Raw genomic sequence first — 12,621 nt, 5'->3', positions numbered from 1 at the left:
CAGGTACCTAGTGCGACTCACGGGAAAAAGAGCGCCTGGCTGTCAGGGACTGCTTGAACCGCTACAAAAAATTTACCGACAAGTGCTAACAGATATCAGGCCTGATTCTGTGAACACTGCGGTTTTGTGTGTAATATGTATCAAGTGACAGTTATCTACTGACACTGTACTTGCCGGGGGAGAAGGGGGGGGCTTAAACGCAGGTGCTGGCAGGTGTTGGGGCTGATCCCGCTAACACTGCGTTTTTGGGGATACTAAAGTAATGTGAATGCTGGTATAGCGCTGATCTGATCAAAGATATTGATCCAATCAGACACTATACTAGCAATGAAGGTTTAGCGTGCAAGTAAGCGTGTTCCTGGCAATCAAGGGGTCAAATGTGATTATTTGTGTACTAGCGGGCAAACTGGTGCTATCTGGGAGGGGCGCTAAAACTGTCGGAAGTCACCAGTACCAAGTCACCAGTACCAATACAGTGATCAGTAAAAATCTGTTCACTGTAATCAATGACACTGGTGACAGGGCAGTGAAGGGGTTAACTGGGGGGGGGGGGCGATCAAGGGGTTAAATGGGATTACTGATGTACTGGCGGGTAAACTGGCGCTATCTGGGAGGGGCGCTAACACTATTGGAAGTCGCCAGCGACACTGATACAGTGATCAGTAAAAATTGGTTCACTGATCAGTGACACTGGTGACAGGGCAGTGAAGGGGTCAACTCAGGGGGGGGGGCACGATCAAGGGGTTAGACGGGACTACTGGTGTATTAGCGGGCAATCTGGCGCTATCTGGGAGGGGCGCTAACACTAACGGAAGTCGCCTGCGACACTGATACAGTGATCAGTAAAAATTGGTTCACTGATTGGTGACAGGGCAGTGAAGGGGTCAACTCAGGGAGGGGGGGGGGCGATCAAGGGGTTAGACGGGACTACTGGTGTATTAGCGGGCAATCTGGCGCTATCTGGGAGGGGCGCTAACACTAACGGAAGTCGCCAGCGACACTGATACAGTGATCAGTAAAAATTGGTTCACTGATCAGTGACACTGGTGAGAGGGCAGTGAAGGGGTCAACTCAGGGGGGGGGGGGCGATCAAGGGGTTAGACGGGACTACTGGTGTATTAGTGGGCAATCTGGCGCTATATGGGAGGGGCGCTAACACTATCGGAAGTCGCCAGCGACACTGATACAGTGATCAGTAAAAATCACTTCACTGATCAGTGACACTGGTGACAGGGCAGTTAAGGGGTTAACTGGGGGGGTGGGGGGGGAATTAAGGGGTTAAATGGCTTTATTGGTGTACTGGGGGGCAAACTGGCGCTATCTGGGAGGGGCGCTAGCACTATTGGAAGTCGCCAGCGACACTGATACAGTGATCAATAAAAATCGCTTCACTGATCAGTGACACTGGTGACAGGGCAGTGAAGGGTTAACTGGGGGGGGGCAATCAGGGGGTTAAATGTGTCCTAGACTGTGTTCTAACTGTCAGTGTGCTGTTTTACTCACGTTTAAATGTCTCTTCTTCTCTGTCTGGAACGGAATGTGTCCAGGCAGAGAAGAATGACATCATATCCTGCCCTGTGTAAATATCAACACAGGACAGGATAGGACAGGTACCGATCATCCGATTTCAGCCAGAAATCACTGGCTGAAATCTAATGATTGATCCCTCCTGGATCGAATCGGATCACCCGCGGGTCGGCGGGAGCGCGCGCGCCCCCTGCCGGCGAAAGTGTCGGGAGCGCGGAACCCGTTTTTAAACGTGGTTTTGCGCTCCACTGCCGCCCTGCACACGTATATACACAGTGGCAGGGCGGCAAGCGGTTAATATTATTTTCTCCTAATTTTTTTTTCCTCTTTCCTTCTCTTCTCCTGCTTTTCTGAGGTAGGCAGGACACACAGAGGTTTAGGTAGAATTCCGATGGGACGTACATGGTCAGAGCTTCACTCTAAATGTGAATCAAAGGTGGGGTTAGGACCACAAATGATTTATAGGCAAGAAAGTAGCCTAAAAGGGTAGGGGGGGAGGGAGGGAGAAGGATTTTTGGGAGGGAGTAGTCAGCCTGGGACTCTTTTGCAACCTTAGAATAAGTGGGCTAGTTGGAGGTACATTCGTTTGGGAAAACATCGGAGAACGAAGGGGAAGATATGAGGGAGAGAGGAGGAGGGCGAAGAGGGATGAAATGAGGAGAGAAAAAGGGAAAAATAGTAGAGATTCACTTCATAACATATAACGTGAGAGGTTTAAATAGTCCTGGGAAAAGATTTAGGATCCTTTAAAGAGCTTCAACATAGATGTTCCTCGGTGGTGTTTTTACAAGAGACTCATCTAGTACAAGAAACAAATGTGAAGTTACAATCTAGGCATTACCCAGAATGGTTCTATGCAGATTCTCCGGTTAAACGAGCAAAGGGAGTGGCAATAGGAGTTGCGAAAAATATAAGGTTTATGTTGGAAGAAAGATGGGTAGATCCTGAAGGGAAATTTTTGTTCTTGAAAGGAAGATTACAGGAAATAGAATGCACACTAGCAAACATTTATTGTCCGAATAAGAAACCGGAGATATTTTTGAAAAACACGCTGAGAAAATGAATGGATTTCAAAAAAGGTGTTTTGATTGTTGCAGGAGACTTTAATTTTTGTATGATCCACAGATGGATGTGACCTCTTCGGAACATAGAGAGGGTAGTAGGTCTTTGAAAAATCTAAAAAAAAAATGCTATATCAATGTCAACTGGTAGATGCATGGAGAGTTAGGCATGTGAAAGATAGAGACTATACGTATTATTCTCAGGTACATAAGATGTACTCGAGACTGGATCACATACTGTTGGATCATCGACTTATTGAGTCTATAGTTAAAGTAAATATTGAAACCATGTCTATTCTGATCATGCTCCTGTTACAATGAAATTACTATGGGGAAATGAGCAGAGTGGAGGGAGACTATGGAGGCTAAATGAGACACTTCTTTAGGATCAAGAGACGGATTTGAAAATTAAGAAGGAAATAGAGCAATTTTTTAAGGAAAATGATTCTGAGGAAGTGTCGGTGGCTACTGTGTGGGAAGCTCATAAGGCCTATGTTAGAGGAATCCTAATAGCGATAGTAGTTAAGAAGAAGAGGGAAAGAAGGGAAAAAATAAATATACTCCTTTAGTGAACTTGGCAATCTAGAGCAGATGCATAAAAATAAAATAACAGAAGAGGGGATGCAAAAGATAATATTTAAAGAAGAATTAAATACTTGGAAGAGGATAAGAGGGGAGCCTTTAATAAAATAAGTGAAAGATATAGAGGGGGAGATCATCCAGGAAAATACTTAATGAAGGCCCAAAGGAAAAAAAAATCTAAAAAATTTATAGAGAAAATAAGAGATGACAAAGGAGAACTAGTATACTCAACTAAAGATATAGCAAAAGTGTTTAGAGAATATTATAATAAGTTATATAATATAATGCCCTATGGTACTAACGAAGAAGACGAGATGAAAAAAATAGAAAGAAGACAGGCATATATAAAAAAAGGCGGGATTACCGAAACTAAGTGAAGAACAATTAAAATCTTTGGAAATAGAAATCACACAATAAGAAATACAAATAGCATTAAAAAGTACAGTAGCTGGGAAGAGCCCAGGCCCTGATGGGTATACAGGAAGATATTATAAGAAATATTAATACCAAAATTGAGGATATAAATGAATGCCCTGGGAGGAGAGATGAAAATGAGGAAGGAATCCCTGCAAGCTCATGTTGTCCTTATACGTAAAGAAGGTAAAGATGATACCCATTGTGCAAGTTATAGACCGATATCTCTATTAAATATAGACAATAAATTATATGCAAAAGTACTAGCAAACAGGTTGAGAGATTTAATGCCGAAGTGGATACATATGGACCAAGTTGGGTTTGTCCCAGGGAGGGAGGGTAGAGATAATGGATTAAGATCTCAGTTTCTCATACAAAAAAGTAGGAAGGAGAAAACACCTGCGTTGATACTTTGGATAGATGCTGAGAAAGCATTTTATAGTTAATTGGGGATATATGTTAGCCACCTTGGGAGTTTTGGGAGTGAGCTCTAGAATGAGAGAATGGATAAGGAAATTATATAGTAAACCCTCGGCCGCAATTATGGTAAATGGGGATCTGTCAGAATATATGGAGATGCAGAACGGAACAAAACAGGGATGTCCTCTGTCTCCATTGTTATGTATTGTCTTTGGAGTCCTTTCTGGCCACCATAAGGAATAATATAGACATAAAAGGAATTTGGGTAGGAGAGATGGAGCATAAGGTATTTTTTTTAAATGATGGAAAAAAAATACCATTTAAAAAAAATAAAAGAAAATACAAAAAGGTATAAAATTGATTGAAACAAAATATGTAAGAAAAAATTAACATAAGAAAAAAATGTCTATCTACATATTCACACATAAACTTTTTTTTTTATATTTCAATCTGTTAATATTCACAAATAAACAATAAAAAATCAGTATAGAAAAATAATAATTGCTTCTTAGGTTTTCATAAAAATAAGGCACAGAATATGCATAGTGTGGAAAAATTATCAGATATTCAACATAATAAAGAAAACATAACAAACATGAATCCCACTAGAGGGATTTGTACAGTTAAGAAAATATTAGCAACATTCATCACAGAACTTTCAACTAAGGCACAAAATGGTAATGAGCCAATTTAAAATTGGAGGGTGCCATAACATCTACGCATATGAGCCCAATGAGAGCGTTATCTGATAGAGGGAAATGGGAGGGGAAGGGAGGGAGACATAGGAAAGGGAAGCCAAAAGGCTTATAACAATTACATGAGAGTGCGACCACATCAATGGCCGATGAGGTAAAAACAAGTTCAACTGCAAATAATGGAAAGGCATAGGAGAGAAAAGAATAGCAGAAAATAAAATAAAAGGGGGTCATCCAGGAAATCGATAGTCTACGGACAAGTACTGGATTCAAGGGTCATGTCCTGTCAAATTTTGTGGTATTATATTAGAGGATACAAGTGAGTTTTTCATTAACCATGATCCAATTCAGTTTCATAAACTTTATTTTTAAAGAAATATTGTGACTTGATGATTGGATCTATAATGAACACAGCCAGGAAAGGCGGATAGCTCCCTGCTAAACACAGTGCTCTCTCTATTCTCACAAAACGGTTCCCAAAGTGAATAACCATTTTCCAATGCATTGTGGGTATTTGGAAGTGAAAAATTAACAGAGGGTGATATTTTGGGAAAAATGTTTGTAAAGGCTGACAAGCGCGTGCAAAACTAGACTAGAAGCACATTTTTTCTCAGCCCAGTTTTCCTGCCAGCATTTTTCAATGTGTAGAGGGGTGTTTTTCAATGTCCTGTGTGCATGAAGCTTTATGAGCAGATCATAATCAGCTCCATCAACCTATAAGTGAAAAAAGAGTATATTTTTAAATTAAAGTAATTCCTGTTTCGCTTCATAGTTGATTAGAGCAAATTCTTACTAAACTTGAAATTCCAGCAAAAGCTGACTGCTATGATACTGCTGTGCCCTGAAGTGACATAGGGGTCAGCAGAAGGAATCACTGAGCCCAGTAACAAACACAGGAGGTCATCATTCCACCCTAGTGACTTCAGGGGACAATTCCTCTGTGTAAGAACAATGTTCGTAGGTGCAGGGAGCATGAGAGGTAATTCATTTGCAGGGAAAGCTTTTGCTTTAATTCCTAGTTTAGAAACAGTCACTTTAACTTATTCCCCCTCCTTGTCTTCTTAGCAGGTGTGAAAAAAATACTTTCAGAAATAAAAGTGTTAATAGTTTATTTTTTTATCAATGTACAAAAAATGAAAAAAAAATTGGAAAAACAAAAAATGGAAATTAAATAAACAGAAGAGAAATCCCAATCAAATCTGTATTTGATGTGATCACTTTTGCCTTCAAAACAGCATAACTTCTTCTGTGTACTTTTGTGCACAGTTTTGAAGGAACTCAGCAGGTAGGTTGTTCCAAACATCTTGGAGAACTAACCACGGATCTTCTGTGGATGTAGGCTGCCTCAAATCCTTTTGTCTCCATATGTAATCCTAGACAGACGATGTTCGATGTTGAGATCAGGGTTCTGTGGGGACCATCACTTCCAGGACTCCTTGTTCTTCTTTACACTGAAGATACACAAAATAGCCCAAAGCATTCAGATATCTGCCTTTTATATGCACTTTACATGAACTTTAATAGCATCCCAGTATTAGTCTCTAGGGTTCGATATTGAGTTAGCCTTTCCTTTGCAGCTATAACAGCTTCAACTCTTCTGGGAAGGCTGTCCACAAGGTTTAGGAATGTGTCTATGGAAATGTCTGACCATTCTTCCAGAACCACATTTGTGAGGTCAAGCACTGATGTTGGACGAGAAGGCCTGGCTCACAGTCTCCACTGTAATTTATCCCAAACGTATTCTATCGGGTTGAGGTCAGGACTGTGCAGGCCAGTCAAGTTCCTCCAACCCAAACTCATTCCTCCATGTCTTTATGGACCTCGTTTTGTGCATTGGTGCTCAATTATGTTGGAACAGAAAGTGGCCATCACCAAACTGTTCCCACAGAGTTGAGAGCATGAAATTGTCCAAAATGTCTTGGTATGCTGACGCCTTAAGAGTTCCCTTCACTGGAACTAAGGGACCAAACCAAACCCCTGAAAAACAACCCCACACCATAATCTCCCCTCCACCAAACTTTACACTTGGCACAATGCAGTCAAGAAAGTACCATTCTCCAAATGCATACCCAGACACATCCTTCTGATTGCCAGACAAAAGCGTGAATCGTCAATTCAGAGAACAGGTCTCCACTGTTCTAGAGTCCAGTGGTGGCGTGCTTTAAACCACTGCATCTGACACTTTGCATTGCACTTGGTGATGTCAGGCTTGGATGCAGCTGCTCAAACATGGAAATCTATTCCATGAAGCTCTCTATGCACTGTTGTGCTAATCTGAAGACCACATGACGTTTAGAGATCTGTAGCAATTTACTCTGCAGATAGTTGGTGACTTCTGCGCACTGTGCGCTTCAGCATGACCCGTAATTTTACATGGCCTACCACTTCGTAGGCGAGTTGTTCTCAGTTGCTTCCACTTTGTTATAATACCACTAACAGTTGACTGTGGAATATTTACTAGCAAGGAAATTTCACGGATGGACTTGTTGCAGAGGTGGCAACCTATCATGGTACCTTGCTTGAATACACTGAATTCCTGAGAGCGACCCATTCTAGAAGCAGTCTGCATGCCTAAGTGCTTGGTTTTATATACCTGGGCCATGGAGGTCACTGGAACACCTGAATCCAATAATTTGAAGGGGTGTCCTAATACTTTTGGCAATATAGTGTAGTTCTTAATGACATTGGCTATGTTTGGCATTGTTGTTCTGCTGCAAAATAAATGTGGTATGGTATGATGGATAAGTATCTGACTGTATTTCTCAGCATTGGAGACACCATTGATCCAGACCAAAACTTTTCAACTCCATTTGCAGAAATGCAGTCCCACACTTACAAGGAACCTCTGCCAGGAAACTCGCAAGGAAGCTCCACCATGCTTCACTGCTGCCTGCAGACGCTCATTATTATATTGCCCTTCAGCCATTTTACAAACTGCCTCCTGCTACAGCCAAACATTTAAAATTTTGATTCCTCAGTCCAGAGCACCGGCTAATATTTGTCCCCAGTTTCTATGTTTTCATGTATAGTTGAGTTGCTTAGCTCTGTTTCCACATCAGAGGTATGGCTTTTTGACCACAAGTCTTCAATAAAGACAACTTCTGGCCATACTTCTCTGGACAGTAGGTGGGTGTACCTTGGTCCCACTGCTTTCCAGCAGTTCTGTGCTGATGGTACTGATGAACATATTCTGATGTCAAAGGGAAGTAATTAGAGATGAGCGAATTATTCAAAAATTCGATTCGGCTGATTCGCCGAATTCGCGGAATAAATTTGATTCGAGGCGAATATATTCGCTGCGAATTTAACTTAAAAAAAGGGTGTTTCTAGGCTTCAGAGAGCCTTTATATTAGTGCAGAACACTGTACCTTTAATTTAAATGCCCTTGGAGTCTGCTGGGGAAGAGAACTAATACTGTCAGTCAGTATGACATGCAGATGAGTGCCGTCGATCTTAAAATCACCGCACACTTCACTCATTTGGGCAGTCACGGGGCCAAAACCAGAGTGTGGAGCCACAGTGTGGCGGTGGAGGCAGCAGCAATGGGAGGCCATACAGCACCCTATGACAAAATGGAACCCACCAGCAGTGTGAGGAGACCTGAAAGTGGCACATGGCAGAGTGTGGCGATGGAGACAGCAGCAATGGGAGGCCGTACAGGGACCCATGACACACTCTGGACCTGGCAGCAGCATGAGGAGGCGGTACAGGGGCCCATGACAGATTACGGGCCTGGCAGCAGCAGCGGGCGGGCGGTGGATGCAGCAGTATTCGGAAGCCAAACACAGGCCTCGGTTAAAAAGCGGAAGCCGTCAGCAGCGTGAGCAGACGACAGAGGCACATGGCGCAGGGTGGCGGTGGAGGCAGCAGTATTCGGAAGCCATACACAGGCCTAGGTTAAAAAGCGGAAGCCGTCAGCAGCGTGAGCAGACGACAGAGACACATGGCGCAGGGTAGCGGTGGATGCAGCAGTATTCGGAAGCCATACACAGGCCTAGGTTAAAAAGCGGAAGCCGTCAGCAGCGTGAGCAGACGACAGAGACACATGGCGCAGGGTGGCGGTGGAGGCAGCAGTATTCGGAAGCCATACACAGGCCTAGGTTAAAAAGCGGAAGCCGTCAGCAGCGTGAGCAGACGACAGAGACACATGGCGCAGGGTGGCGGTGGATGCAGCAGTATTCGGAAGCCAAACACAGGCCTCGGTTAAAAAGCGGAAGCCGTCAGCAGCGTGAGCAGACGACAGAGGCACATGGCGCAGGGTGGCGGTGGAGGCAGCAGCAATGGAAGGCCATACAGCACCCTATCACAAAATGGAACCCACCAACAGTGTAAGGAGACCTGAAAGTGGCACATGGCGCAGGGTGGCGGTGGAGGCAGCAGTATTCGGAAGACATACACAGGACTAGGTTAAAAAGCGGAAGCCGTCAGCAGCGTGAGCAGACGACAGAGGCACATGGCGCAGGGTGGCGGTGGATGCAGCAGTATTCGGAAGCCAAACACAGGCCTCGGTTAAAAAGCGGAAGCCGTCAGCAGCGTGAGCAGACGACAGGCACATGGCGCGGGGTGGCGGTGGAGGCAGCAGCAATGGGAGGCCATACAGCACCCTATGACAAAATGGAACCCACCAGCAGTGTGAGGAGACCTGAAAGTGGCACATGGCAGAGTGTGGCGATGGAGACAGCAGCAATGGGAGGCCGTACAGGGACCCATGACACACTCTGGACCTGGCAGCAGCATGAGGAGGCGGTACAGGGGCCCATGACAGATTACGGGCCTGGCAGCAGCATGAGGAGTCGGTACGGGGGCCCATGGCAGATTACGGGCCTGGCAGCAGCATGAGGAGGCGGTACAGGGGCCCATGGCAGAGTGGCGGAGCGTAACCAGCTAAAATTGAAGGCCATACAGAGGCCTATGTTAAAAAGTCCCCCCAGCAGCAGCGTGGGGAGACGACTAATAGTCGTCTCCCCACGCTGCTGCTGGGGGGACTTTTTAACATAGGCCTCTGTATGGCCTTCAATTTAAGCTGCTTACGCTTCGCCACTCTGCCATGGGCCCCTGTACCGCCTCCTCTTGCTGCTGCCAGGTCCAGAGTGTGTCATGGGTCCCTGTACGGCCTCCCATTGCTGCTGACTTCATCGCCAGACTCTGCCATGTGCCACTTTCAGGTCTCCTTACACTGTTGGTGGGTTCCATTTTGTGATAGGGTGCTGTATGGCCTTCCATTGCTGCTGCCTCCACCGCCACCCTGCGCCATGTGCCTCTGTCGTCTGCTCATGCTGCTGACGGCTTCCGCTTTTTAACCGAGGCCTGTGTTTGGCTTCCGAATACTGCTGCATCCACCGCCACCCTGCGCCATGTGTCTCTGTCGTCTGCTCACGCTGCTGACGGCTTCCGCTCTTTAACCTAGGCCTGTGTATGGCTTCAGAATAATGCTGCCTCCACCGCCACCCTGTGCCATGTGCCTCTGTCGTCTGCTCACGCTGCTGCCAGGTCCATACTGATTCATGGCCCCCTGTACCGGCTCCTCATGAACGTGGTTCAGCGGGTTTGCATCACTTAATGGCAAATCGTTGACAAACGCTGGGACGTTCAGTGTTGTGCGCATTAAGCCAGACACCAAAGGGCAGCACAGACCTGTTATTACTCGCTCAAGCATGGCCGAACAAAACCAGTCTCTACCACAAGTTGGACCCAGACCTGCCCAGGGTCTCGTAAGTAGATTGCACGGAGGAGTAGAGTTCGTTATTGGAATTAACTGTGAGGGACTTTTAAACCTAGGCCTGTGTATGGCCTTCAATTGAAGCTGCTTCTGCTCCGCCACTCTGCCATTGGACTCTTGATAGTCGTCGACTATCAAGAGTCCAATGGCAGAGTGGCGGAGCAGAAGCAGCTTCAATTGAAGGCCATACACAGGCCTAGGTTTAAAAGTCCCTCACAGTTAATTCCAATAACGAACTCTACTCCTCCGTGCAATCTACTTACGAGACCCTGGGCAGGTCTGGGTCCAATTTGTGGTAGAGACTGGTTTTGTTCAGCCATGCTTGAGCGAGTAATAACAGGTCTGTGCTGCCCTTTGGTGTCTGGCTTAATGCGCACAACACTGAACGTCCCAGCGTTTGTCAACGATTTGCCGTTAAGTGATGCAAACCCGCTGAACCACGTTCATGAGGAGCCGGTACAGAGGGCCATGAATCAGTATGGACCTGGCAGCAGCGTGAGCAGACGACAGAGGCACATGGCGCAGGGTGGCGGTGTAGGCAGCATTATTCTGAAGCCATACACAGGCCTAGGTTAAAAAGCGGAAGCCGTCAGCAGCGTGAGCAGACGACAGAGACACATGGTGCAGGGTGGCGGTGGATGCAGCAGTATTCGGAAGCCAAACACAGGCCTCGGTTAAAAAGCGGAAGCCGTCAGCAGCGTGAGCAGACGACAGAGGCACATGGCGCAGGGTGGCGGTGGAGGCAGCAGCAATGGAAGGCCATACAGCACCCTATCACAAAATGGAACCCACCAACAGTGTAAGGAGACCTGAAAGTGGCACATGGCAGAGTCTGACGATGAAGTCAGCAGCAATGGGAGGCCGTACAGGGACCCATGACACACTCTGGACCTGGCAGCAGCAACAGGAGGCGGTACAGGGGCCCATGGCAGAGTGGCGAAGCGTAAGCAGCTTAAATTGAAGGCCATACAGAGGCCTATGTTAAAAATAATAACATGTTTGGGGCATGATTCATGGCGGATTTAGTCAGTTGTGTCAGGAACTGGTGGTTTGAAATCCAGACTAATCCACGCCTGATTCATTTTCACAAACGTGAGTCTCTCCACACTTTGGGTGGACAGTCGTGTCCTCCGCGGAGTTACAATACCTCCTGCCGCACTAAACACGCGCTCCGATGCCACGCTACTGGCCGGGCATGACAGCCTTTCAAGGGCAAATTCAGCTAGTTGGGGCCAAAGGTCAAGTTTCGTTGCCCAGTAGTCAAGGGGATTGTCTACCTCGGTTGGCAGGGTGCTGTCCAAGTAGGCCCGAGCCTGTTGTTTGAGGTCCTGCTCCAGGTCCACCTGATGCTGCTGCTGCTGCGGCTGGTTAGTAGTTTCCTCACTGCGCTGGTGAAGAAAGCTACTCATCATCGACTGCAGACTGAGGCAGCCGCTGCTGGTGGAGCTGCCACTGCTCCTACCACCCCACCCCTCCCCTGCTGCCATGGCAGCAGAACACGAGCGCACAGGGCCCACAGTGTCTGGGGATGGACGTTGGCGCAGAAAGGCAGAGACCAACTGACTACATAGGTGGTTTTTATAGTACTTTATTTTGGCCTCCCTCTCAGCAGGTGTGAAAAAGGCCACCATTTTTGAACGGTAGCGAGGGTCCAACAAGGTGGACAGCCAAAAGTCATCCCTCTGTCTGATGGTTATTATTCGGCTGTCGCTACGCAAGCAACCGAGCATGCTATGGGCCATTTGTGCCAAGGAATGCGAGGGACTCCCTGCCTCCATCTCCACAGCATACTGCCACGGTGCGTCTGGGTCCTCTGTCTCCTCCTCCTCCTCCTCTACCGGATGCTCCTGCTCCTCCACTCCTGTCCGCTGAGTGGAAAAACCACCCATTTCACTCAATAATTCCTGAGCACCAATGTCCTCCTCTACCTCCTCCTCTTCTTCCTGTCCTGCCCCCACAGGGGTCATGTGGCGTTGAGATCTGTGCGCCACGTCTACCGCACCCTGACCAGCCATTGTTAACAGCATTTGTTCCAGGACGTGCAACAGAGGAATGACGTCGTTCATCCCATAGTCCTGCCGACTCACGAATAGCGTGGCCTCCTCAAAGGGCCTGAGCAAGCGGCAGGTGTCACGCATGAGCTGCCAATGGCTGACATCTAAGTTACACAGGGGAGTACCTTTATCCGCTTGTAACATCAGGA

The sequence above is a fragment of the Staurois parvus genome, unplaced genomic scaffold, assembly GCF_062004578.1.
Source record: "Staurois parvus isolate SC_StPar_1 unplaced genomic scaffold, SC_StPar_1.0 ptg000394l, whole genome shotgun sequence".
Taxonomy (NCBI): domain Eukaryota; kingdom Metazoa; phylum Chordata; class Amphibia; order Anura; family Ranidae; genus Staurois; species Staurois parvus.
The sequence above is the reverse complement of the archived record's forward strand: the minus strand, read 5'-3'. Positions refer to the sequence as shown.